Here is a 27,461-nt window from a genome sequence, read left to right as displayed (position 1 = left end):
ATTCCTTCACATTTAACTTTACTAAATGCGCTGAATCAAAAGTACTACCGCCATAGTCACCACTGTCCAGCAGCTGTCAGACAGTAGTTGGTCTTTAATATATATAATATCCATAACTTACATACGTATATATATTTTTTTGCATAATCAATATTCAGTTGTTCAGATAATAAACTAAATGAGGAACACTGTGTGTCTTACATTTCCTTTAAACACACGTCCTGCTAAGAGAACTTCACCTCTGAGCCAGTGGGAGTTTAATCTCTGTGAAAACACTGAATTCTTAGCCGCATTAAGCAGAGCTCTCAGAAAGGTTAGACTAAATGCAATAAACTGGTATTAGAAGCGTGTGACCCGCTTAGTGCAGGACTCACACAGGGAAATACTCAGCGCTGTTCCAGCCACGAGAAACCAGAATTCTGCACTATTTTTCATGTTTTCAAGAAATAAAGTTTCTTCTGGCAGCAACCTTTCAGACTTTGCTTAATCTTCAATTGACCTAAAAAGAAAAAGTTTTGAATTTCTGTGTTTTTGCCTTTACCTTGAAATATTTGAAAGAAAAGACATAAACAAAAGTGATAAATGTTAAAATAGCTGCAAGAAGAAAACAATAATAATAAATAACTAGAAAGTCCCAAGTTCTTTAACTCAAACACAGATTTTACAGCTGGACAGGTTTCATAGATTTCTAATAGATCCATTGCCAAGGTAAAGCTGCTAAAGGTCACTGTGTAGCAATATGTTAGACAGTATCAACAGATAATCATACAGTCTCTGAAGGAGCATCATGTTGCACCTTAGTGGAGCTGAATGTTACTGCTGTAGCTTCCTGTGTTGAGCCTCTACCTCCATCTAGTGGATGACATAACAGAGCACAGTGACTCACTTTAATAGGTCTGGATTCAGTGACACTCATTTAAATATTTCTAAACAACATAATTACTTTTCTTAGCTCCGTGTAATCAGTAATGATCACAAAAATATTAAATATGAAGATGTAAATATTAGGGAAGGTCACATATTTACATTATTTTTCAATGTATTTCTTCAAAAATGCATCTATAACTACACAAATATGTGGCTTGAGGAATTTTGTCACTGTTAGATTGTATTATATGATGATTTTTTTAGCCATTATAGAGATTCACACTTGAAGATTAAACAAAAAGGGGAATATTTAAATTGTTCGTAACCGAGCTAGCTATACTAGTAACCTAGTGAAGTGCAGTTGATTCTCTTTTCCTATATCTTCATTAATCCTCCTTCATGGCTTTCTTTGACCTTATGACATTTTCCATTCAGATGAAGGTAAAGAGTCCACATTGTGTGGATTATCCAACAGCAGTCTGTGCATTATGAATCCAGGTTGCTGGAGTTAGCAAATAACTTCAGCACTTTGACCTCTTGTAGATAAGTATGCTCACTTCTTGCTCCAAAAACAAAAAAGTGGTTCCGATGTATCTTTTATACAGTCTATGGCTTAAGCATCATACGTATTTAACTTCATCTCCACCAGGAAGCCATCCTCTTCATCCAAAGCTATGCTGCTCTGGACCACCTGCAGTATGTTTGCCACCTTCCTGGCAACGACCGAACCCAGACATGTCCATCAGATTGTCAGATGGAGAGGCGTGATTTGTTACTCTAAAGAACACATCTCCATTGCCCTACAGTCCAGTGGCAGCGTGGTTTACTCCACTGCAACCACTTTATCCAACGCTTTGCATTTGGTTTTGGTGATGGAACGCTTGGATCACTTCCACTTATTATAATACCACTAACAGTGGACTGTGAGGAAAATTTCACAACAGCACAAAAAACTGAAACTAAAAAACTGAAGTGTAACTATTATTGAGTTAAAAGCCACCAAATGTCAAGACTCCCCCTCAGGCGTGTATCTTCCTGATAGTTTTTTTATAAGGTTTCAGGCACAATGAAGAAGTGCTAATTCGCTTCAGTTATCTGCTTTCTTTATTTTCCCCATTTTCCCTATTTACTTCCTCCTTTGTTTAATGACAAAGGAAATTACCAACATGTAAGTAATTCGTGTAATTCCAGTAAAACCGATCGAGTGAAAAAAATATATTAAACTGAGAGCGAGCTCTGCTTTAAAAGGAAACTTAGAGTCAGCAGCTGCTAATGAAGACGTACCACTCGTTAAAAAATGTTTAACTTTGAAGAAGTTAATTTGAACAAAGTGGGTACTTTAATGATTCTCTGTAGGCAGACAGAAATCAAATTGCTTCATTTGTGAATATAAGCTTTCATTTAATTATACAGTAAAAGTATTTTCACCAAAATCGTCATGCCCAAGTTTAAGAGTTAACTTTAACCCCACCAACCTTTGTTAGGTTCTCTAACACAGTCCTTCTGGTGAAGCATCTGTGTCGTCAATCAGTGATGAAACTTGGACTTGATCTCTCATTTACCTGCTCTCTTCTGTTTAGGTTGTTTGCCACTTCGATACCGTCAAACTCTCCTCATTCTCACTTTTATCGTTACTACTCTGATCAGGTGACCTTTGTGCCAACTGTCTCTGAGCTGGTCAGTCATTGCAATTCTTTCCTTCGTCCTTTTCGGAACATCATCTCAAGAACATGTCCTAGATTATCATCCTTTCTAACTCTAATAATGACCGTATTTAACAGAAGTAGGTTCATGCTTTATTCAGTATGACCTGAAACTATTAAACTCCTATTAAACTGGATGGCTTCCTACAACCAGAGGAGTTGCCCCCTGCTGGCCATTAGAAAGAGTTTAAACCAATAACCAGTACAAGAAGTGACCTCACAGAGTGTTTTAGATTTTCACTGCAGTTTTTCCAGTCTGCCCCTGTCCTGCCTCCTGCAGGTGAACCTTCTGATGGGTCCTGAACACGCTGTTGGTTATGAAAGTTTTCCCACAGACGACGCAGTGATATGGCCGTTCTCCCGCGTGCACCTGCCTGTGCAGCTTCAGGCTGTAGAGCTGCGTGAACTTCCTGCCACAGATGCTGCAGCTGTGCATCTTTTCCTCTGAGTGCGTCATCATGTGCATCTTCAGATTGCTCGGGTTGCTGAATCTCTTGTCGCACTGATCGCAGGCGTACGGCCTTTCCCCCGTGTGCACACTCGTGTGATACTTGAGATTGACCATGCAGCGGAATTTCTTGCCGCACACGTTGCAGACGGGCTTCTCTCCTGGTTTCTTGCCCGTGTGGATCCTCATGTGGTTCTGAAGTGCACTGGCGTGTCCACAGCGTTTGCCGCAGGTCTCGCAGACGTATGGCCTCTCGCCCGTGTGGATCAGCATGTGATGCTTCAGGGCGCTCCTGTGACTGCATCCTTTGCCACACACCTCGCAGGTGAAAAGCTTTTCTCCGGCGTTTTTGCTCGTGTCACTGAAACTGAGGCTGAGCACCTCGCAGTTTTCCTTTTGTGTGTGTGTAACTCGGTGAGCGGCCAAAGATGCGGACGAGAAGAAGGTCTTGCCGCACATTTTGCAGACAAAATCTCTGTTTCCTGAATGAAGATTCTCATGATCGTCCAAGCTCTGCCTGCACTCGAAGGTCTCTGGGCAAAGTGAGCAAACAAATGTCTTCTTCAACGCGCAACAAATGTGTCGCTGAAACGCCTGTTTCCCTGTGAACTGCTCCTCGCACAGCGAGCACGTGTGGGTGATCAGTTTGTTTAGGTTGTGCTGACGCATGTGCCTGTGGAAGGTTGATTTGTACGCAAATTCCATTCCGCACTTTCTCGGTGTGCTTTCTCGAATGTGCAATGAGCCCACGGAGTCCAGCAAAGCGCTTGCCGCACTCAGAGCAAAGGTGAGGCTTGGAGTGAGTCAGGCAGTGTCTGTTCATCAAACACTTCAGAGCAAATGCTTTGCCACATGTAGGACATGTGAAGTCCTTGGTGGGCTGCTTCCTTCCGATTTTCACAGCAGTGCATTCATGCTCAGCGTCTTTTTGGACGCCATTTTCCTCAATGACACTGGAGGCTGGTTCAGGATCTGCTATTGTGACTTCAGGTTCAGAGAGGACTTCAGAGCTATTTTCCTCATGTGATGCTGGATCAGCTGAAACAAAAACAACACTAGAACTAACAAGAGAGTAACACCAACCTATCCATTTCAAAGACTTTAATGCCACACTGCAAACATGCTACTTTAGTAATACTGCTGTTATAAAAAGTCAAACTCCTAAACAGAGAATCCCACTGTGTTTAAATGTATAACCTGATTCATTTATCTGGACACTGCAGCTAGTTTTGCTATTACAGTTGTGTGCTACACATATGTTAGATCGCAGTTACATCATGATTATGTGCTTAAAGTTCTGATAATGCTTGCATTTTTATAACGTAAATATTGGAAAAATAAAGCCATAATTACTGCACAGTCCTGTTTTCAGGGACTCAAATACAAAGTCATAATTCAGTCAGTTGTTTTACGGTCAAGCATGAGCAGTTCTTCATTAAAGCTTCATAAATAAAGAAGGTAAATGAAAGTATGAATATCAAAAATCATACGCCAGATTCAGCTGAGCACAGCAAAACTAACTGGATATTGCTTCACAAAGCAGATGGAAAATAGCCCAAAACATTGTGAGAACAAGACGGAACCTATTGAAATGTAAAGATGCGGAATATTTTGCAGTGGCTAAGTGATTCAACCTTCTCTGAGCCCAGTGGCTTTTTCCACTTGCTGAAAACTAAAGAGCAGAAAAAAAACACCAACGACTGACACCTGAAGACTGCTCAAGTAGAGGCCTGATAAAGCCTCGCAAAGGAGGAAACTCATTATCTGATGATGTCCGAGGGCTCCAGATTTCAGGATTGTCCACAAAATATTAAAAATGTACATTTTTAAAATTATTTTATATTCTTTTAATTTTATTTGAGCCCTAAAATAGTAAAGAGTGTATAAAAACAGCTGCAGTAACTTGTAAAGAAAACATAGTTACCAGGTTCTGGCACAGATTCTGGGTCAGCTTAATCTGTTGACTGTTCGATCTGTTCCTCCTCTGAAAACACACAAAAAATTCCAAACTGTTTTCAAAATTTAATTTAGAAAAAGTGTTGTTTTTTTTTTATTGGTTACTGGCTGAATACCTCTACAGTATAAGTGATCACTCATCTGTCTTGTTGCTGGTTGCGATCCTTGCATGTTATTTCTCTTTCTGGACACAGATTCTGTTTTTACACAACAAAAGTTAAAAGCCTAGTTTAATATACAAAGAAATCCCAGAGTGAGAACATTAAAAGCCTCATAAACCATCAGCTTATTTACTTTTTCTGCCCCCAGTATCGATCTGCCCTGCTCTGGGTTTCTCTGCAGCAGGAGCATCTCTGGCGTCACTCATGGACACACTGAAAATTAAGGAGATTTTCTCCACAGCAACTTCAGCCCACTTTTTCATCAGGGAAGCAAACTGGTTTTGTACAATCACAGGAAAGACAGAATGATATTGCAAATGTATAGTCAGCCAATCACATAACAGTATTGCATTAAAGTTAGGGATTTAGATATGATGAATACGATCTGCTGAAGTTCAAACAGATCAGCAGAATTAGGAAGAAAGGTGATTTAAGCAGAGCTGCAAGGTTGTTGGTGCCACACAGGCTGGCCTGAGTACTTAAGAAAATGCTAATCTACTGGGGTTTTGCACATGACCATCTCTAGGAGGATGGGCAGGATAGGATGGTAACCGTTGCTCAAATAACCACTTTTTACAACTAATGTGTGCAGAAGAGCATCTCTGAGCATGAGTTCACTGTACTGTCAGTACACTGTCAGTGCGCCCCAGGGTGGCTGTGGCTACAATGTAGCTTGCCATCACCAGTGTGTGAATGTGTGTGTGTGAATGGGTGGATGACTGGGTATGTAAAGCGCTTTGGGGTCCTTAGGGACTAGTAAAGCGCTATATAAATACAGGCCATTTACCATTTACTCAAATGGCCTCAACATTCACCACCTCTCAATCCAATCAAGAACCTTTGTAAGGTGGTGGAATGGGAGACATGCGAGTCTCCCATTCCACCACCTTCCAAAGGTTGTGCCATCATGATGTGCCATCATGTTACCACGGACCAAAAACTCTAAGGGATTTTTCCAGCAACTTCATGAAGCTATGAGATGAGGAATTAAGATATTTCTACAGGGAAAATGGGTTACAACCCACTATTAGTAAGCTGTAACTAATAAATTGTCCATGGAGTGAACATGAGCTTGTAGTTCGTTGTAGTTTAACAAAATGTGCAGCAAAGTTTCATTCATTCATCTGCCCTGACAGGCTGAAGAAGCTAACTCATGATTAGCTTCTAAGATGGGATTTCGGTTGGAGTGGTCGCCATGGAAACAAACGATTGGACTTTTGGGTGACGTAGTGCTCATTTGTGCCACTTATACGGTATACATTTTAGGACACCGTACACTTAAGCTAAGAAGGGTAAGTGGAACTAGTGGAAAGTAAATTTCCTGTCATCAGTGAAACCGCACACATTTCCCGTGCGCGCGTGACCGCGGGGTTACCGTGACATCCTCGTGAAGGAGTTGCCTGCGTAGCGTCACCTCCCTCTCCTCATCCTCGCGCTTCACGGCGACTACGGAAGCCGCATTTGAGCGCTGCTGAGCGGCCACAACCGGAGCCGAGCTCCTCTCCAGAAGTCTCCCGAGCTCTGTCACGGCCGCCTCCACCAGAGTCTCCATCACAGACGACAACTGACTCTCAAATGTTTCCAGCCTGAACATGTCTGACTGTGATTTTGTTCGTAGTACTCATAAAACCAGACATCCTCTGCTGCTGAAGTTCAGCAGCTCATGTTTGTTTCCTCTCTTTACTTCTTCGACTGATTTCCCAGAGACAGTAAATGCATTTCGCTGCTGCCCTCTATGGGCCACAAAGCGGTACTACTTCTTTACAGACTAGATTTTTGTGTTAAACTGGTCGAGCCTCTAAATACTAAGAAAAGGTGTTTCATTACCTCGTTTTGCAGAGGATATACTGGCTCATGCTTTATAAAACGAACAAAATAACATCATCCCAATCCAAACAGACAAACAGCAAAACTGACAAAACAAGTAGGTCATGTGTCTTTAAATTTCCCAGATTAGACCAGAATCCATAAGTCTATAAACCTAACACTATGCAGTTGTGCAAAATCTGTTTATAAAGTTATGTACAAAAATGAAAAACAACCTTAATTTTAAATGTGCTTACACAAGTACAAAGTGAAATTTTACATTTAATAGAATCTGGTCATAAAGGGCATAAACCATAAATGACTTTGCACTGTTTAAGACACCTTCACCTGATTTAGCTGGGGACTGTTTCCAGAAAAGCCATGAAAAGATACAAGGTGTTTGTTTTTTCACCATTTGACCAAACCTTCCCACCAGACTAAGTGTGGTACACATTACAAATGTACCTCTGATGGGGAAATATGTTTTTAAATGACATTTTCCCCTCCAAATCCAGGAAGTATAGACAAGAAATCAGATCTTCAAAAATGGAAAAAAAAATAGCCTTAATACTTTAAAACATGCTGTTTTATGGATGTTCGTGGCTTCATTTGTTGAGGTACTTCACAGGTCTTCCAACTGAAATTTCCGCTGTCGTGAAGCAATCGGCAGGTCCTCCATCATGACCTTCCAGCAGCTTTTAAAATTGTCATTTTGTGACTTGTACAGGAAAAATGTCTTGTTTGTGACCCAAAATGCAGACAGAGGGCTGGCAGGTAGAAGAATAAAGATATTTGTTGGCACTTACTGATGACCAAAAGTTGCTGTACTCACAGCCCCCCCCCCACACACACACACACACACACACACACACACACACACAATGTATGAGGGCATTAGAGGGACAGGCCAGACTTCGGGTGGGAACAAGGCACAGGTCACAGGTAGAGAAAATCTGGCAAATTGCAGACATGGGAAAAGAAAAGTCGTTAAAAGGAAATTGACTCCTTTCAGGAAAAGGGTAAACACCAAAATGTCAAACTGAAGATTTGGAAAAACAAACACTTCCAATTCTTTGTGGATAAATTTGCTCATCTGGCATTAAGATGATGCCCGCTGACTAAACTCTCGTTCCTGCTGAACTGAGCCAGTGTATTTGATCAAACTGCTGTCAGCTCAGAAAGCACGAGGGGGAGGCCAGATGTTTTCTCAGGGGATCGTGAAGATGGTAAAGAGACTCCACATGTGACCCCTGATAGTCACAAGGTGAAATTCTACATAATGAACAAAACATGGCAGGAGTGTAATGTCCTCATAAAACAGTCTTCAATAGAGCCAGTCGCCAAGTTAAAAAAAAAATGCCGATCGTCTCTGTATGAGTGACGAACTTAGCCACTGTGAACAAATATTCAAGACTCCCTGGTCAGCAGTCAACTAAGTTCTGCACCCAATCAGACACTGTACACATGACACAGCTAGCACCAATCCACTGACCGTGCCTCGGATGAGCTCTTTCAGACTGGTTGCTTGAAGAACCTCCAGTACACAGGTATATGCATGCCCTCCAGGAACAGTCGGAGACTCCGTAGCAGTGCAGTAATCTCTGGCAATGTGATTTCAACTTTGTGGCCCAAATCATCTTGCCAGAGACACACACAGCCACAGAAAATCAGTCGTTTCTCCGGAGAAATCCCCCACTGCTCTGCCTCCCTGTGTGGTTAGTAGTCTTTCTCCTGATACTCCAGTCCACCTTCCCCTGACTGGCTTCCATGCTCTATTTAACTTGGGGCATTTCCCTGATTAACAGTGACTCCAGAGGCCTGAGGAATTCCTAACATGACAGTGTGTTCCTCTGACAGTAACCGATCGCCCCTTTGTGTCTTAAGGTGAGCAGGTGTGAGGGCTTTGGTGGCACATTAATCCGATGGTTTGGGTATCCTCCCCCAGGAAAAGACAACTGTCAGCCTCAATTTTTCCTGGTGGATTTAGTGGGTTTTCTGCAACATTCATGATGGAAATTCCTGCCTTCAAGTAAAGAAATCAGTCTCTAGTGACCGATTTGCTCCTTTTATATATTACTAGAGGGACAAAGGCACAGTCTAAATATTAGGGATAGCATGTCCCCTGCATTCAACCTGAAGTCAGGAGGTGCAACTCTTTTGTTCACCATGTCTACACAGCAAGAATTTTTCTGTATTTTTCGGATCATAAGGTGCACCGTCGATGAATGGGTCTGTTTTCATACACAAGGTGTCACGGTTCTGGGTCATTTTGAACCAGCTTTTTCGGTTTCTTGTATTTTGGTGTTTTTCTAGATTATGTTCATTATATTTATGTTCTGATTCTTTAGCTATCCTGTGTTGATTATTTTAATTATTCTGGTTTAGGTTTTGTTCTCTTGCCCTCATGTTTAGTATAGGTTTAGTTCTGTGCTTAGTCTTCTCTGCTCATGTGTCCCTCTGTGTAAAGTCCATGTTTCTCAGTCCGCATCTTTGTGAATTGTTTCTGGTTTCCTGTTTTACTTTGAAAGTTCATGTCTCATGTCAGCGTGTTTTACTTCTCCCTTGTCTCATTAGCCTAATTTCTCCCAGCTGTGTCTTCCTCCTGTTTCTCATTCCCTGATTACTTCCCTGTGTATATAAGCCCTGTGTGCGCTGTTGGTAGTGATGGCCAAATGAAGCTTTCCGAAGCACTGAAGCTTGTATTGAAAAACGGTTCATTACTCGAAGCTTTTCAACACAGTCCTCTCCGGTGACATCTGGTGGTGAAAATTTTGAAGAGCAGCTTGAATCTGCAAAATAAAACGGACTGCTCAATCATCACTGCTCACTCAAGAGTGGAGTTCTCTCTGATATTGGGCCACCGTTCCGTTGCTTTGAACATGTAATTGGTTTTGTTTTCTCGATTGGGGGGCTGAAAAAAATGTAATGCGTATTTGCGTAATACATTTTGATCAATAAACTTTCCCTATTTAAACATGCACTATGGTGTGGCCTTTCTTTGCTCATAACTCCTTGATGTTGGTAAATACAATAAGTGAGCAATATATATAATATACATATGATAATGCACAGCACATTATGGAGTATGCCCCTGCTGTGAAGTCCTGCCTCCATCTACTTGTCGTTTAATCACTGGACAGCTTGACAGGTTCATACAAAATATTAGATTAGGCCAATTGTCCTATACATATTTTTGACCTAGGGGTGGGATTGATTGTGAACTGGAAAGGGAAAATGCTTAGGAAGCTGAGTACGGCTGCATCGTCACTGATTTGTAGAATCATTTTGATTCGATACAGGATCCGATTCAATTTGATTGGAATCTGGAAAGTTTTGCCTCAGTCAGAAATATTACAAGTCTGATCATTTAACAGTATATATCCATAATTTCGTATCTATTAAAAGAAAGCTGACACATGTGAGACTTAATTAGAGATGTAAACAGAGAGTTATGAAACCTGCAGCTGCAGAAGCCAGCGAAAAAAAAAGAGGCAAACACAGCGCGGACCCGACGACACACCAAAATCTGATTCTGACGCGTCGGGTCCGCGCTCTGTGTTTACGTTTGTATGCAGAATCCGTAAACCTGCTCCCAGTTACTGTTTTAGCTGTATGGTGTTTGACGACATGTTGTGAGGTTTAACCTGAGATGCTGGCGTTTCAGGCATAATAACGTTAATTTACAAATCGACACGGGATTTTAATGAATCAATATCACTTTATTCAATTTAGCATGGATTGTAATCAGAAAAGCGATAATCAAAACCCACCCCTAATCAAGAACTTGCAAAGTAAAAACATGATCAATGTAAGGTAGCCCTTTTGTTATTTACATTTAAAAAGAGGATTAGTGTTACTGTGCGCTGGCTGAGTCTGTTTCTTTTCTTAGAAATAGTTTCTCCTGCCCTGGAGAAAATCCACTTGCATGGAACAGAAGAGGCTGTGGAGTGCAGGAACTACACTGCAAGCTGGTAGATATGCAGGTATTCCTGGGTCCTGCAGACTATCACCTAAAAACAATAAACAAAATGATTTTCTAAACTGTGTAGCAATGTAATGTACGTATAGTGTCAAATACATTTTTGTAGTCTTCATTAGCTTTAATTCACATGGAAGTGTTCCTAAAGTCATATGCTGTAATGATATTTACATTATGAAAACATGATTTTGGACATTTCAAGTTTTTCACTTCGGCAGATAAAATGAATTGAGCAAAATCAACTCAAAATATTCCCACACGCCAGAACGTCCTCTCTTCCTCGCTGGCTCCATATCTGTCAGTGGAATGATCACCTCGTCGCTATCTGTCACCATCAACACACTCCACGAATCCCGTGGATGATTCACTTCCTTATATCTGTTTGAATCAGGTACCGAAGCAGTTACGTGCGTAATGAAGCTTCGGACGTCACTGGTCACGTGACTTTTGCCAAACGAAGCAAGCCTCGACACAGTGCTTCTGAACCAGTGTGTTGTTTTTTTCGACACACGCTCCGGAGCGTCAGCTTCAAGCGGGCCATCACTAGCTGTTGGTGTACAGCATTATATACTAGCTAGTCCAACTTCAGTAACCCTACAAGCATCACTGCTGTTTAGTTTTCTGTCTTTGTTTATGTTGGAAGTGATAGCAGAGCTGTACGTTTGAATTTTTTCAGAAATCCCTCAGTCAGAACATGCTGTATCATGTTTAGGTGGAAACTAGCGAGCTAACTTCCTGCTAACTTCTAACTCCATTAAATTTAGTAAATTCTGTTTTCATGGATGCCTGGATGTTAGACTTGTTACTATCACCTCAAGAATATTTCAAGGATAAAAGATCTGATGTCTCAACAGGACCTGGAAAAACTAGTCCATGCATTCATCTTTAGTAGGCTTGATTACTGTAGCATCTTTACAGGTCTACCTAAAACATCAGTCAGACAACTACAGCTCATTCAGAACTCTGCTGCTCGAGTCCTCACTAAGACCAAAAAAGTGGACCACATCAGTCCAGCTCTGAGGTCTTTACACTGGCTGCCTGTCCGTCAGAGGATAGACTTTAAAGTTCTGATGCTGGTCTATAAAGCTCTGAATGGTTTAGGACCAAAATACATCAGTGACCTCCTGACTGAGTATGAACCTTCCAGATGCCTCAGGTCATCTGGATCCGGTCTTTTATCAGTTCCCAGAGTCAGAACCAGACACGGAGAAGCTGCATTCAGCTTTTATGCTCCTTATATCTGGAACAAACTCCCAGAAAGCCTCAGATCAGCTGAAACACTCAGTTTATTTAAATCCAGGTTGAAGACTCACCTATTCTCAGCTGCATTTGAATAAAGCACCAAATCCACACTTTAAGCTTAAATTTCAAAACTTACACTAACTACTGATCTTATCTATTTCTGATTTTATCTGTTTTGATTTTATATACTGGTTTGTTTGTTTGTTTGTTTGTTTGTTTGTTTGTTTGTTTGTTTGTTTGTTTGTTTGTTTGTTAAGTGGGTTTAGAGCTCTGGGTAGCTCCCCAACTGGGTCTAGACTGGGTCTAGAGAGTATTTTAAATTCAGGGAATTTAAAATAGAAAGTAGCTCGTCCACAGAAGGACTGGTAGCTCCCCTTACGATAAGGGTTCAGATCGCGCGAACAGGTGTGAAATGTGTGTAGTTAGTTAGTTAGTTAGTTAGTTAGTTAGTTTGTTTGTTTGCTTGTTTTAATCAATTTTAAATCATGCTTTTTATTTGTTTTTGTTTCTAATGTCTCTGTAAAGATCTTTGAATCACCTTGTTGTTGAATTGTGCTATACAAATAAATTTGCCTTGCCTTGTTACATCTGGTAAAGCAGCAATGCTGATCATTTTATTAAAGGTGAAAGAATTCAGACAGTAATGCTTCAGTGTTCGTTTGACTTTGGGACCTGAAGCAGACGGAGTTTTGGACACAGATTACTCCACGAGGCTCCAACAATCCATCAAGCAGTGCAGCTTCGTAGCTTACCAAAGTCGTACCACAACATTTTTTGACAGATAAAATCAGTTCGAGGTCAGTAAACACAACTGGAATTCATACATAAGTAGGGATGGGTATCGTTTAGGTTTTATCCGATACCGGTGCCAAATCGGTACTTTTGAAACGGTGCCGGTGCTCAAACCGGTGCTTAAAGAATGGAGAACACATTTTTGGTCCAAAAACCTCTCATGTTCAGCTGGTTTTTGTAAAAAGATAACAATGTTAGCCTTTTCTGCAGCTATGGGGCATATATGGTATCACTCTTGGCTGGAAGCAGTGCTTAGACAATGGAAAAAACACAAACTTTATCCAAAAACCTCTCATGTTTAGCCGTTTCCCTCTTTTTCTTTGGTCATTTTAGCCTTTTTAGCCAGGGTGAAGGGAGTATCTGCCATCAAACAAGAAGACAGCCGCATGTAGCTATGATGATGTTTGCTAGTTCACCTTACCTGCATTAATGTAATAACATGGTTAGCCTACTCAACGTGAATTACACACGAACAACATTAAGCTACTCACGCAGAGAAGAACGGCTGCTGCTGCCATCATCATCCGTCATCATTTCTGCTACACTGGCAGGGCTAGGGGCCAGGACTCTCCTCTTCGTGTTTTTGGGGATGTTGCTAACTCCGGGTCCGATAACAGGCACCACACCCGCAGTAGATGCGCTCGGTGTGAGGTCTCCCAGCAAGCTATCAAATACAGCGCATTTCTTGGCTTTTAAAAAAAAACGCTATGCGTCGCCAGGTGTTTCATCGGATTTGAGGTGTTACCTCCTTTGACAGTATCACAGTATCAGCTTAATAAAGCACTTGTTGCAGGCTGCTGAGTTTGCATATTTTGCTGTGAAGTACAGCCAGACTTTTGACCGCTTCGCCTTGGGCATTTTTAATCTGTAGCTCTGCTCTAAAAGAACGTACGTACCTGGACCCGCCTACTATCCTCAGAAACGTAAAATGATTGGCTAGAAGTGTATCACAGCTCAGGAAAAAAAAGCACCGAAATAAAGCACCGAAATGTGCGCTGCTTTTCGGTCTGGTTACTACCGTTTATGTCAGAACCGTTGTCATGATACCGGTACCCATCCCTATACATAAGGCACACAGGATTATAAGATGCACTGTCAATGTTGAGAAAATTAAAAGGATTTATAGTGCGCCTTATAGCCCAAAAAATGCAGTAGACCCAAAACAGTCTTAACTTTTTTCCTTTTTTTCTTTAAAGTATTCATTTCTGTTAAATTCTGTACACATTAATCTGGCCATGATGAGATGTCTTGCAGAAAATGGGCTCTTGCAAATAAGCAAAAAAACTCCACATGGAGACAAATCCAGCGATGTGTCTTCCTGGAGATTGACCAGTTTGCAAGGCCAAGTGAATGAGTTATAGCAGATCTTTAATATACACTTGAGTATTACAGGCTTTGATTTTATTGCAATTTTCCACTTACAAAAAAGTTGTACATTTAGTGCTTTGCACTGCACCAGACCAGCAGGATTTCTTCCTGCAGAAAACCCCTAGGCCAGGGGTCAGCAACCTTTAACACCGAAAGAGCCATTTGGACCCGGTTTCCACGCAAAAGAAAACACTGGGAGCCGCAAATACTTTTTGACATCTAAAATAACACTGTATATATTGTTTTCTACCTTTATGCTTTGTGAGAACAACTAAGGTGTATTGCTTAAATCCATGAAGTGCTACAGAGAAAATTACATTTTATTTATGTAATTAACACATTTTGAACTCTTAAAGAAATATAACAAAAGGAAAGACACCCAGCGGAACTAAAATGATCCATGTAGCAAACAAAAACTGTTGTGAGCCACCACCCTTATATCTCCTTTGGGCTTTTGAAGCCTGACTTTTAAAAAATAATTGGAAAAAAGCACTATGCTGCTACAAAATGAAAAATAGATATTTGCAAAATTCTGCCTAAATATGTATTTTACCTGCTTAATGTGTGTGGCGGGGTGTGGTCTGCAACGCCACTGCATTGGAGGCAGACGCACCAGAGCAGCACCCGAAATCACGCCTCGCCGCCTTTACGTCTATGCTATCTCTGCTGTTGTGTTGGTGTGTGTCAAGCTGTGAGCTGAAAAGCTACAGCCGGCTGTATGCGTACAGCAACCGTGTGTGAAAAGTGGTCAATAAAGAGATGCTATAAAGCATGTTCATGCAAACATTGTCGGGTCTGCCGTGATATTTTTACAATGGGACTTCTGCTCCTGAACCTCTGCGCACAGCGTCTGCAAATTGGGGCTGTACGAAGTCACTTTCATCTTTACGCAGGACTGTAAGCTGTCATCTGTGAGGCGTGAGCGGTGTTTGTTTTTAAACATAGTTCACGGTGGAGAACAGCTGCTGATATAATGTGGATCCGAAGATCCATAATTGGGTTGAAAGTCTCGATAAATGCACGGCGTTTGGGCGGGTATACCGGCTTATTTTGAGCGATGAAAAAAATAATAGAATATAATTTTATTTTTAGATTTCAATATAACAATAATCTTCCAATTTAGAACTACAAGTTTAAAAAGAACTAACATAAATAAAATACACTTCAGCTAAATACTTCTAATTTATTTTCTAAAACCACGCGGAGCCGCACTATAAGGACTAAAGAGACGCATGCGGCTCCGGAGCCGCAAGTTGCCGACCCCTGCCCTAGGCAGACACTAAACACCTAACCTGACAGAAATAATTCAGATTAACTCTTTCTGGCATTAAAATGATTAGAAAACCACAATTATTATAGAGCAAGTCAAAAGAACAGACTCTTAATGTTTTTAAAAAAAACTAAATAAAACACACTTGACAATAAAAACTGTAGATTTAAAATTAAAATAGACATTCTGTATTCAGAATTCATAAAACTAACAAGTTTACAAAAAATTAATTACAAGGAAACAAAAGGAAAAGAAAATTGTGCAAGCATAAATCTGCCCAGCATACCTGTTACACAATAAATGTGTCTTTTGCAGTTGAAAGACTGTAAAACTTTCTTTCAGTCCCGTGTGACTCCCTGACTCTTCCCACTTCCAAGAAAGGCCACTCGCACAGCACGAAAACTTGAAAAAAAGCCACCTAATCAACCATCCACATTCACAGCAATAAGGCAAAAATGTTCACTCACCAGTTAAAGTGTAATTTTCACTAAGGATAAACTAAACTGCAAACTGAGGTTTTGTCTACCTACAGACCAAGCAGCCTAATTGTTGAAGGAGGAGGTGCAATTGTTGAAGGAAGGGGAAAGGAGAGGTTGGGGTTGAGTTTGAAGAAGTTGCTGTCATCTTTTTATCCAATAAACAGGCAGCAATTCTTTGAATGGACCAATCACAGGGCCCCACCTGTTTCAGTATCACACCCACACCTGCAGGATTCAAGTAAGGTGTAGTGAAGAGGTTTAGTCGCCCAGTCCCCTCAGGGTGATTATTTTTTTCCAACTGTTTGGATTTTTAAGACTTAAATTTCGGGGTGTGGTCAGTTTGATAGACAGGTGTGTCTCCACAGGCAGCTGCAGCTGGTTGCTGTTTGAAAGGCAAGTCTCACCTCAGCCTCTTCAAAGTTGCTGCTTAGTAACTGCTTGAGGTCCCACATGAGCTCCAGGGCCCCTGAGGGGTACCCGGGAATACCCAGAAATGGGCACACCCAACAGTAGACCAAGAACCTGTTTGAGAGATTATACCCGTGGGAAGTGTGGCATCTAAAATATAGTGGTGGTGCTGCCATGACCCAGCTGATAATTTTTGTTCTCAAACTGTTCTCCCATTAGGAGCTCAGTCTGAGTGGAGTTTTTTTTTTCTGCCCCTCTCACCTCATGTTATGTATTTTCGTTGTTCTTTTTTCCTATCAGCCTATCTCTCTGACATGTCTCCCCAATGTAATGTTTGTGTAAAGTATGTTTGGTCAGAGGGTTCCTTTGTAAGTGCGCATGGGCCATTTAGCGTGCTGCCTGCTGTAACCTATAATTTCCTTCGGGATTAATAAAGTATTCTGATTCTGATGATTCTGATAACAGATGAGCAAAGATGATGGGTGGACAGATCAATCGAAACTTTTTCTGTGCAGGAAAAATTCATACAAAGGTCTCCTATAGGGTAGAGTTATTTGATTTAACCAGCTGTAAAAGCTGAATATACAAAGGGCATTTCCTTTACACTGAAAATGTTTGAAACCAAAGAATATTCGAACAACTTAAAATTTTGTGGATGTTTGCTTTTTCAATTTAATGCTTAAATTGTAAGGAATTTAATTGTATTTAGTTTAATTACTACAAATAATACACTGGATTACAGCATTTCAAGCATTTTTATACATTTTGACATTTTAAAGTCATGCTAGCATTATGCTGCCTGGGTTTTTTTTGTGTTTTGTTTGTTTGTTTTTCTATTTTAATAATTAAATGACTCATACAGAGACCAATAAGTAGAAACATATGCATTGTGTTCACAGGTTATGTGAACACAACTTCCTGCTGGTAAGTTAATAAATTCATTGACTCTAATATTGGTCTGAGCCTCAAGGTAAACATCAAACACTACATGCATATCACATGAACAGGCTTGTGCTCAGAATCTTGTTAAGTCCTCTCTTCTTTCTTTGAAGACAAAGTAAAACTGCGTATGTATGACTGTTAGGATGCTTGACACGCAGTGCCAACAGTGACTAAATAATCTCCTCAGCCATTTAGCAATGATTTACAACTTGTGGCCGCACTCCACAGCTCCATCTTAAACCCGTCACTCATCCCACTTTCTCATGTCACGTAAATCATTTTTGCTATAAATTCTCCGCTCTTACTCAATTGCACTCATTCACTTTCAAAAGTGAACACAATGTGCTCAGGTTCATGCCAAACTTTAACAGTATGCTGGAATAAGTTGAGCAGTTAGCAGTGTGAATAACAATTTCAGTAACTACAATAAGTCGTTTGAGCCTCCCTGCTGGATTTAGTTTTTTACATATTTGATGATCTTGGGATGTGGTCCTGCCAGCTGTTCAGGCACCCTTTCTTTGAACTCCAGTAACATTAAGAGCCACTTGGGGGTAGTTCTTAAGTTGAGGGGGGTGGGGATTATAAAGCTGCATCATAAAAATAATGCATTAAAAGTACTGTCCTGGAAATGTTTCAATATTTTGCACTGTAGCTTTTACATATGGCAACGTTTGAACAGCTGCACTTCACAGGCATTTTGTACTGAACAACTGTTTTCCACAATAGAGGGAAAAATATTACACACCTACTTAAAGGTTATTTGCATAACAACAACAACACTTCAGTAGGTCACATGTAGCAGGGGAAAGTATCACAGTGGTTTCACCCAAAACCTTCGGTGGTAATGACCCACGCCTTTTTCACACAGATGATGATGCATGATGATAGTGGGTCACTGACCACCCCCTAAGTGACAACACCCACTAGGTTTTAAATACCTGGGAATCTCCACCTTTTTGTTTGAGAACTAAAGAAACCTTTGGGATAAGAGTTGAAATGTCTTTTAAAAGGTTAAAGGTGTTTTGCCTTCTGTAACACGCACGTTAGTCTACCACGTTACACCTTCTTTTCAAGCTCTTAAGACCTACCAAAAACACAGATGCTATTCTGAGAACTGTGGTTACACAAATAACCAAAAGTCACTGGCAGTTAACAATTAGCCCCCTTATCCCAGTAAGGATCTAACTGTTCCTTTCTTAAACAGCAGGGATAGTCTCTTCTGCAGTAGATTACACTAGCAGCTTTGTGCTGTGAAATACCTTTGTGCACACACCCTGTTGTCACCAGTGTCTTGTGTAATTTCACAACTTGCCAAAGGCTTTTTGTTTAACAAGAGGTAATTTGATGTGCCTCAGTGGGGAAAGTGCAGGTGTAATGACTTCATTATGCCTGAAATGTATTTTTCTGTTCTCTCTCTCTTTCTTTCTCACAAGTCTTGATACAACACAGTTATAAGTGGTGGCTGTGCTTGGACAAGTCAAAAGGGCTGTTCCTTTTCTTGTACTGCAACAGTTCTTAATATTTACAGCTTCTTGCCTGCCTGTTTCTCCTTTCAGTTATGTTTGCCAAAGCCTGTTTGACAGGCTTATCTGTACAGTCTTCTCAGTCCCCCATCGCACATAACATTCCTTTTTTTAGTGTGAAAGTCTCAGGGGAAACACAGTCTGCCCAGCAGCCCAAAAAGTTGTGAAACTTGCATTTGTAGATACTAAAATAGATTTGTTTTAGCTCTCATATGCACGGACCTATTTTGCAGACAGAGGTTAATTTAAGCATAGATTATTTTAGATTGTAGCTGAAGCACATAGAACAAGAACTGAAACCTATAACATGATCAAATATTGTATAGAGCTGCAGACTATATGATCATTTCACCATGTAAATCCAAAAATAAAACATGCAGAAACAAAGGGGGGGAAAAGAGAATCTATTTTTCTCAAAAAATCTTTTTCACTTACTGCAAAGTGTCAGTCACAGATGCTCCAGATGCACGTCTTCATACTCTTCATAGCTTCTTTCTTACAGACTCTCTGACAAGCTATGGAGTTATAGTCCAGCCTCCTCAGACAAACACAGACACACACACCCCTGACACATGCTCTTGGCTCCTCACCCTTACACTTCTAATGGTGTTTAAGTAAAAAGCCACTATAGAAGAGTTTATATCAGGAATATCAAACTCATTTGACAGCTCACTTTGATCTTGAATGGAGCAGTGAATGACATTTCCTAAACATTTAGCCCCTGAGATTTCTTAATATAAGAAAAAGAAGTGCATGTTAAACACTGTCTTAGTTACATGATGAATGTGTGAAATTACAGAGAATGTTCTGGTAGCTCATTGCTCGCACTGTCCTGTATTTATAAAACATAAAGTTTTTCTTAATTCACAGATTTTAAAAAAAACATAGCAATAGTAGTAGTAGTGGTGACGGGGAGTGAAAAACTTTTCTGTCATTAAGTTGTTTATCTATTACTTAACTAATTTGTTGCATGAATGGGAATTGAGGGAGGGCTTTATCAGTAGGAAAACCTGTACACATTATAAAAACACAGCTTAAAGTTCAACATCTGTGCATTTCTTGGCATTTTCCAAAGCTTTCAAGTGGGCCGGATTGGAGTCTTTGCCGGGCTGATTCTGGCCCACAGGCTTTATGTTTGATCTGGTATTATATGATTAATAATTAATTCCATTTAAAAGTGCCAGTCCAGCTGAACACAGGTGAACACATCATACGTTTTGAATCAAGTAATTAGTGCACTTAACAGTTAAATACTGCTGACCCACCCAAAACAAATGAGATAAACTAAATATTAATATTTTATTAATGCATTTATTTATCAATAAACACCAGTTAAATGTTGTTTCTGACTCCCTATGAAGGAAGGATATGTAACCACACTCTAGACAGGAGGGTAGACTACAGTAGCTTCTGGGTCCGAGAACAACAAGCTAATGAGGCTACAAAAAGCATTCTGAGAGCAACTTAAGATTTACAGCTTAAAAACACTTCTGATCTCCATGTCACTTTTCATAATTTTATTTTAAAGAGCCCTCAGTTAAGTCTTTCATTAGATTGACAAGGCAATACAAGATATAATAATTTTCTATGAAGCTTTGGTTTACTAAAATCTCTCCTATAAGACAACCTCACCTTTTAAATATTGACATATAGAGCTTTATTATCATTGAGGATCAAAGCATTATTTATTGTATATTATTCACAGAAATCATTAATAACAAAGACACGCTGCCTTACTTTGTAGCCTGTCCTCTTGCTCATGTAGTGACCCGGTGACTCTGCTGCCCTGCAGCTTTTTTCTGCACAATGCCAAGAGGAAGCAGTGGGCTGAGGCTGACTCTTTTCTCTCCTTTTATAAATCGGGCTTTATGAGCTTACATAGTGCCATTTGTGCATGAGGCCTGTCCCTGCTCCAAAACAATTCAAAGAGTTTGTTGGTCTGCCTCTTTTTGACAAAGCCACTCTTGCAGGAAGTCTTATTCTCTTAATTCAGTTCACTGCAGAAAACCTTAACTGGCACAAAGAGGCCAAACAAGAAGGTTTGAAAATAATATTTTCATCAGCTTTCTGGCATTAACAACCCACATCGGAGTAAATCAGTTTCATTCTTTTTCCTGTCTCTTTTTATCCAATAAAATAAAACATTTTAGTGCAGGTTTCATCTTTTGTGTTTTATAACATGAAATCAAAACAAGCCTGTGTGAGTGTACTTAATCACATCACTAGCACCCACGTCCAGCACGAGGAAACATTATCATTCAGCTGTGTGTTATATTTCTGTCCAGCTGAACACCGTATCTCCAATATTTGCTCTGTTTTCGGTCTTTACCCCCATATGGAGGATATCTGGCTGTTTAGCAGGTAAATGCTCCAGTATGTTCTTTATGTCCATACTTGGTCTGTATGTAACCTAGGTAGGTAGTATACGCTTTCTTTCTTTCTTTGTTTTTGTAGAAAGTCAATGTTTTAAAAGTGTCATGGTGTAAGTGTAAGTTGTTATTAAATGCAGATAAATCAAAAATCATGTTATTTTTTAGAATGGCAATATACTCTTATACTCTAAGTAAATTTTAAGTAATGCATAAGTAATTTTAGTAATTTTAAGAATCAGATAACTTCAGGTATTTTGCAGAAAAGGAGACACAAATTATTCTGTAAGTAATTTTAAGTACTGCATAATTTCTTGGTAATTTTACAGAAAAAACAAACAATATTTCTTCATCTCACACTGTAAGTACACTGTACTTTTCAGCGTGTGGACCATATTACAGAGTAGTTTAACCTTACCTAACTTCCTGGTATTTTACAGGAAAGTGCTTTCTGTACACTCCTTTTGACAGTTGTTTGAACAGTCATTGTGACAGAAAAAAAAAAGTTAGACGTTAGACATGGATCCATTATTATAAGGACTAGAGATGGACTGATCCGATATTACGTATCGGTATCGGTCCAATACTGACCTAAATTACTGGATCGGATATCGGAGAAAAATAAAAAATTTAATCCGATCCATTAAATATCAGAAAGCACCTCACAAAACTTGCAACACGCCGTAACTCACCTCAGAACGTTAGCACTTGGAGCAGTATGCATCACGTGATAGAGCGGCTGTGGGTGGTCTGGATAGCATGTGGAGCTTCGCTAGCAACCCGGCATTTCATCTCCGACAAAGTTATCCCGAGAGAAGTAAAGCAAGTGTGTAAGTCCATCTCTGAATGTTTGTAAAGCATTCCTGCGTTAAGCTTAACAAGCGATATATGGAGCGACTGCCTCTTCTTGCTGCTACTTCAATCATGAAACTGCTTAACGATCAGCTGATCGGCTTTTCTGTGCGAGTCCGTGTCTCTGGTTTGCTTTTGGCCCACTTTGCACCAGAAAGAGGAAACCAGCGGCTGAACAACAGCAGCACGTTTAAGCTTGATCAGCTGTTGTTAGAATGTATTTAATATTACTTTCTACTCCAGGATCTTTTTCTACGTAGCTGACGGCTGGTAACTGTGCAGGGGCGGATCTAGCAAAGTTTAGCCAGGGGGGCCGATAGGGCATTAACAGGGAAAAGGGGGCACAAAGACATACTTTTCTTTCTTATTCTCATTTAAAATGTCTAGCTTTTAATAAATAATTATCTGACACCCAAAGTTTTAATTTGATGCAAAATGAATAGAAGTCCATTATTGTATATAGTAACTATTAAGTCTAATATATATACCCTAGTAAGCTATAGTACTTTTTCCTTTGGGAAGGTACCATCTGTGCAGTCTGCAATTTTGTTGAAGAAAGATGTTGAATCTATTTAATATTTCTTGAAAAATAATTTATTTCTGTGCATTTTTTTTCACACTGCATCAAATTAAGGTTGATTACGTCGATTAAGCATCATGAGGTGGAGTGTGAGGGGTGGTTCCCTATTTTTTATTTATTTATTTTTGTTGTTGCTGGGAGTTGGAACCCTATTAGTTAGGTTGCTTAATATTTATGCTAAGTACTCTTTAAAATACCAGAATAGGGAGGATGGTGTAGGTTTAAGTTTATTAGATTGATCAGTATTGCTGAACTATGAAATTTTTTTTTTGCATACAGGTATAACAGAATAGCTTTAGTGTAGTTGTTGTTTTAAACTTGAGTATGAACTCATACAAAATGCAGCAAGATATTTAAAAAACAGTTTTGTTGACTAAAAAACACTATATCGGATTCATATCGGTATCGGCAGATATCCAAATTTATGATATCGGTATCGGTATCGGACATAAAAAAGTGGTATCGTGCCATCTCTAATAAGGACACAATGGCCTGCAGATTTTAATGGTATTTATCTTTTTCTTATAAGTTATTATAATTATCTTGATAAAATAAAAGGACAGTTGAATAAAAGAACATCCTTCATGTACATGAACATAGTGACTATTAAATAAAGATGTAAAAACATAAAGGTGTAAAGACAAAATATTCAAATATAAACCCTGAATCCTGAAAGTACAGCATATTTACAATGTACGTTATTCTAGTGTGCCTTTAAGCATTTGTATATAAAATATAATTACACTGTAATTTAAAATAAAATACCTTGAAAGTCCAATTAAATACAGGAGTATTACACCCTTATTTACATGATGTATTATAAAGCATTACCCTGACCCGAACCCAAAAACGTTAGATAGTGCATGCAGTTGATCTTTTTGTCTTATTACTGGCTGAGAGGATCATGAACACCTGTTAAGTAGATATCCTTGTACATCTGTAGAGTTTCCCATTAGATGTATTTTTTTGTTTTTAAATAAAAATCTCTCCTTAAGCTCATTCTGATCTCTGCACATACATATGCGAAAACCATCATCGCTATGGCCTTGGGTCAGTATTTTACCATCGTTTGTCCCCAGAGTCAGAAGAGAATATGGGCAACAATTAAATATGGTGCCTATGTTTCCCCAACATGAGGATCTGAAACTGTTAGAGCTGGTACTGTGTGAGAGTCAGAAAATATTACTCCTGATCAGTGTGGCTGCTCTTGGAGTTGCACTTTACCTCATTAGTAACAATATTGTTGTCGTTGATGTTATTTTTGCATATGATTTAAACATAGTGTTCCCTCTAACCAACCACAGACTTGGCTTGGAGGAAGAAATAAATATCCTGTATATCCAGTTCACTTTGTAGAAGTACAGAGCTCATCGAAGCTCCTGAAACAACCAGCAGGCGTCTCTCTTTCTCTCTTTCTTTCATGTATAAATGCAACACAGACTCTTTCACATAGGGAAAAATGTGTTCAAAGTTCAGCAAAGTGTTGGCTTTAGTTTAAATTATTAAACATTGCAAACGTTTGTTATTGTTCGTCTTTCTTTAAGGAGTTATTAAATAATTTTCCATGTGCAAACAATGTGTGATGTGCACATGTGAAAGGTATTAGTATATTGATCACTTAAAATTCATACAGTGAATATATATTACAAGCCAGCCTGTGATGTTAAATATAATATTCAAACTTTTGGTTAAATTCTCCTATTTTATAATTCATACGTCAGACTGGGAACACCCCTTCTTGCCTCCATGTGGCTCTCCACCCTCTCCTCATCCCTCTATCCTTCACCATACAGAGCTCCAGACCTCCTCTGGGAACATCCGAGACATATCAGTACACTACAGACTCTGCAGACGTTTAATCACCTCTCAACAGCTCAACAGCTGCTGGTACTCTGGTATTTAATCAGATGTGCTTCTGAGTTGTCAGTAGATTTGAATAGAGGGATTTAAAGCCGCTAACTGGTGACGTTTTGGAGCATGAGGGTGAGCCAAGTGTTGCAGTTGTCCACTTTACTGGTAGGACTTCACCATGTCTGGTGTTCACCTGCACTAGGTCAGGTCCCTGTGTCTCAGGTGAAGATGCTCTCGCTGGGTCTGGCTCACCTGCTGGAAGAGGTGACTGAGAACGTGGAGCGACTGGAGCAGCACGGGCAAATGATGGGAAGAGAGATGGACGGGGCAACAAAGCGTTTGGAGAGCCTTCGTAAGAAAAATATACAAGTGGGACGGACTCACAAACAGGTGAGTGAGAGCTCTGCAAATTACTTTTCACAGCAAATCAGACAACCTAGTGTGCAATCTTTGCCCCAAAATCTCCAGTATATGCTTCAGATTATATATTTTGGATGTTTTTTAAAGCTACAACTAACAACTTTGAAGAAAACAGTTCATTTTGGAGTCTAAAATTTTGGAGTCTACACTAGTGTGTTAGTGTAGTGTTATTTGATTAAAAATAACACTACTCTAACACACTAGCTACTAATTTATTGTCATTTAAATCCAGTAATTGATTAATTACCTAATAACTGATTGTTATATTATTATTTTATTATATATTTGTGCTGTCCTTTGTAAGATGGGTAAAATATAACATTGAATATGGCAGCTTTGTTAAGCTGAAAGTATTGATAAAATTACAGGTAACCATCTTCTACTTTTTATTAATCAAAATCAACTAAAATGGCATAAAATATTAGATTTTAAGCCCATAGCTCTGCATCTTCCTTGGTGGTTTGGCTGATTTAAATGTGTTTCTCTCCAGGTGAGGAAGGTCCTGCAGAGATCGTCTGCCAGGAGGGACAGACAATGGAGGACAGTCAGAGACCTGCAGAAGGAGTCGGAGGATCTGGAGACTGAACAGGCAGCCATGCAACGCCGCATGAACCGGATCCTCCAGAGTATGAGGAGCCTGACTGAGGCAAGGTCAGGGGGTGGGGCTTGCACTGGCATCAGCTCCATGAAGGTGAGCAAAAACCAGGAAGTTAACCAATAAATTATCAGGAATCATGAAGAGACCAAGTCATCAGTCACACTCACGTTTGCTGCAAAAAAATGTTTTGCAAAGTATATTGATGACTCGCATATGAGGGGGTGGTAAATAAATTAGCACATTACTTAAGCAACTGGAGCTGGAAATGGCCACTACCAAGCGATCTCTTTATATGTGGGCAGGTTTCAGCCAACATTACCTTACCAACATTAACAGAGCTACTGAGGCAAGGAAGTCAATTGTCAGGGTGTTAAAAACATGACAAACTTTCCAAATGCTGCATAAATATCAACAGCTGCTGTACCATTAGCACTGGAGCTGTCCTGGATCAGGAGCATGCTGATTGAACCTTACAAAGAAGAAAGCTTCAGCAGTTGCTTCGATGGATTTATCAATGAAGTTCAGAGATCTTCTTACACTTTAACATTGTTGCTGTGTTGCAGGTTCTCGTTGATAAACAGGCCCGACGACTTGCCAACCTGACCTCTGAGGTCTCTGCGTGGGAGAGAATGATTGACAGACGCCAGCAGTACATCGAACATCTGGAGAAACAGCTGTCTTCAGGTTTAATGCTAACATTTTATACTTTTTTCATATCATGTTTTTGATTCTGTCTTTTCTACCTTTATAACTAAATATTTTACCTGTCTTGTGTATGTCACAAGGGAGGGCAAAGTCAGGCCTGCTGGTTGACCCAGTATGAAACTTCTCATTAGTTTCTTTTTTAAAAACACAGTTTTTACCCATTATCTAATTTGCCAAAAATTACATTAAATATCTCTAAATATACTTGATAAATAGCCTCAAAATCTTGTACAGACTTTTGATCACCAAACTACTGAATATTTCCACAACCACTGCATCGATTGCTGAATAATGTGACACAGATGAGCATGTTTTTTTTTTTAACTTTTGGCTGCAGATGTACTTTATGATTGGTGCTTACTGGATAATTTGAGCTCAGCAGTGTAGCATGGCTGACTATCTTGTCTGTCACTCTAAATGTGTCTCTGTATTTTCTTTTCTCTGGTAATTACTTGGGTTTGCTTTCTACCTGCTCTTGTCCTCTCTGTCTAGTGCAAATAACTGTGAAAGCCCTGCACTGGCTGTGCTGTGTTGTTCATTAAAAATGCTCAGGAGTTTGTCTTCCTCTCCGGTGTGTCTTTGTGTGTTTGTTTTAGATGCCTAAAAGCCTCCCAGCAGCGCAGAGGGTAGAGGTTCACCCAGCCTGTGACCGATGAGCACAGCTGCATCAACACTGTGACTCTGACCAACTTACAGGCTGAGACTGATGCTGCAAAACTGACAAGGCAAACAGCTCTGACAGTCAGCCATGTGAGACGTCAGTGCCTTTTTAAACGTGTGTGCCATCTGCATCTCACAAGGATGTATTTTTTTTTACAGCATAAAGCAAATATTTTTACCCAAAACATAATAAAACATCTCAATTTCAATAAACCTAATGCAAAAAGCTGTTTGGATTCCTCATCTAGTATTTATAAATCAAAATCATCTCACCACTCCTCAGATTTATATGGTGGCCTCTTAGATAGGCCGGACTCTCAAGCTGGGCACCAGTGAGGAAACTAGCTAACTATAGTTCATGTAATTAAAACAATAACACCGTGTCTGTTTTGTGAAACTTCTTTTACTTTACAGGAGTTTCTTGTGTTATTCAGACTGCTTTTAAGGCAGGGCTTTTACTTCTAATAGAGCATTTTTCTATG

At 39.8% G+C, this 27,461-nt stretch overlaps 1 pseudogene; it reads right to left on the bottom strand.

The window, feature by feature from the left end:
- Positions 1-589: 589 nt before the first annotated feature.
- On the bottom strand, positions 590-8,050 carry LOC113024913 (oocyte zinc finger protein XlCOF6-like; annotated as a pseudogene).
- Positions 8,051-27,461: the final 19,411 nt, after the last annotated feature.

Source organism: Astatotilapia calliptera, chromosome 7 (assembly GCF_900246225.1).
Source record: "Astatotilapia calliptera chromosome 7, fAstCal1.2, whole genome shotgun sequence".
Lineage (NCBI taxonomy): Eukaryota > Metazoa > Chordata > Actinopteri > Cichliformes > Cichlidae > Astatotilapia > Astatotilapia calliptera.
This window is presented reverse-complemented; position numbering and strand designations above follow the sequence as displayed.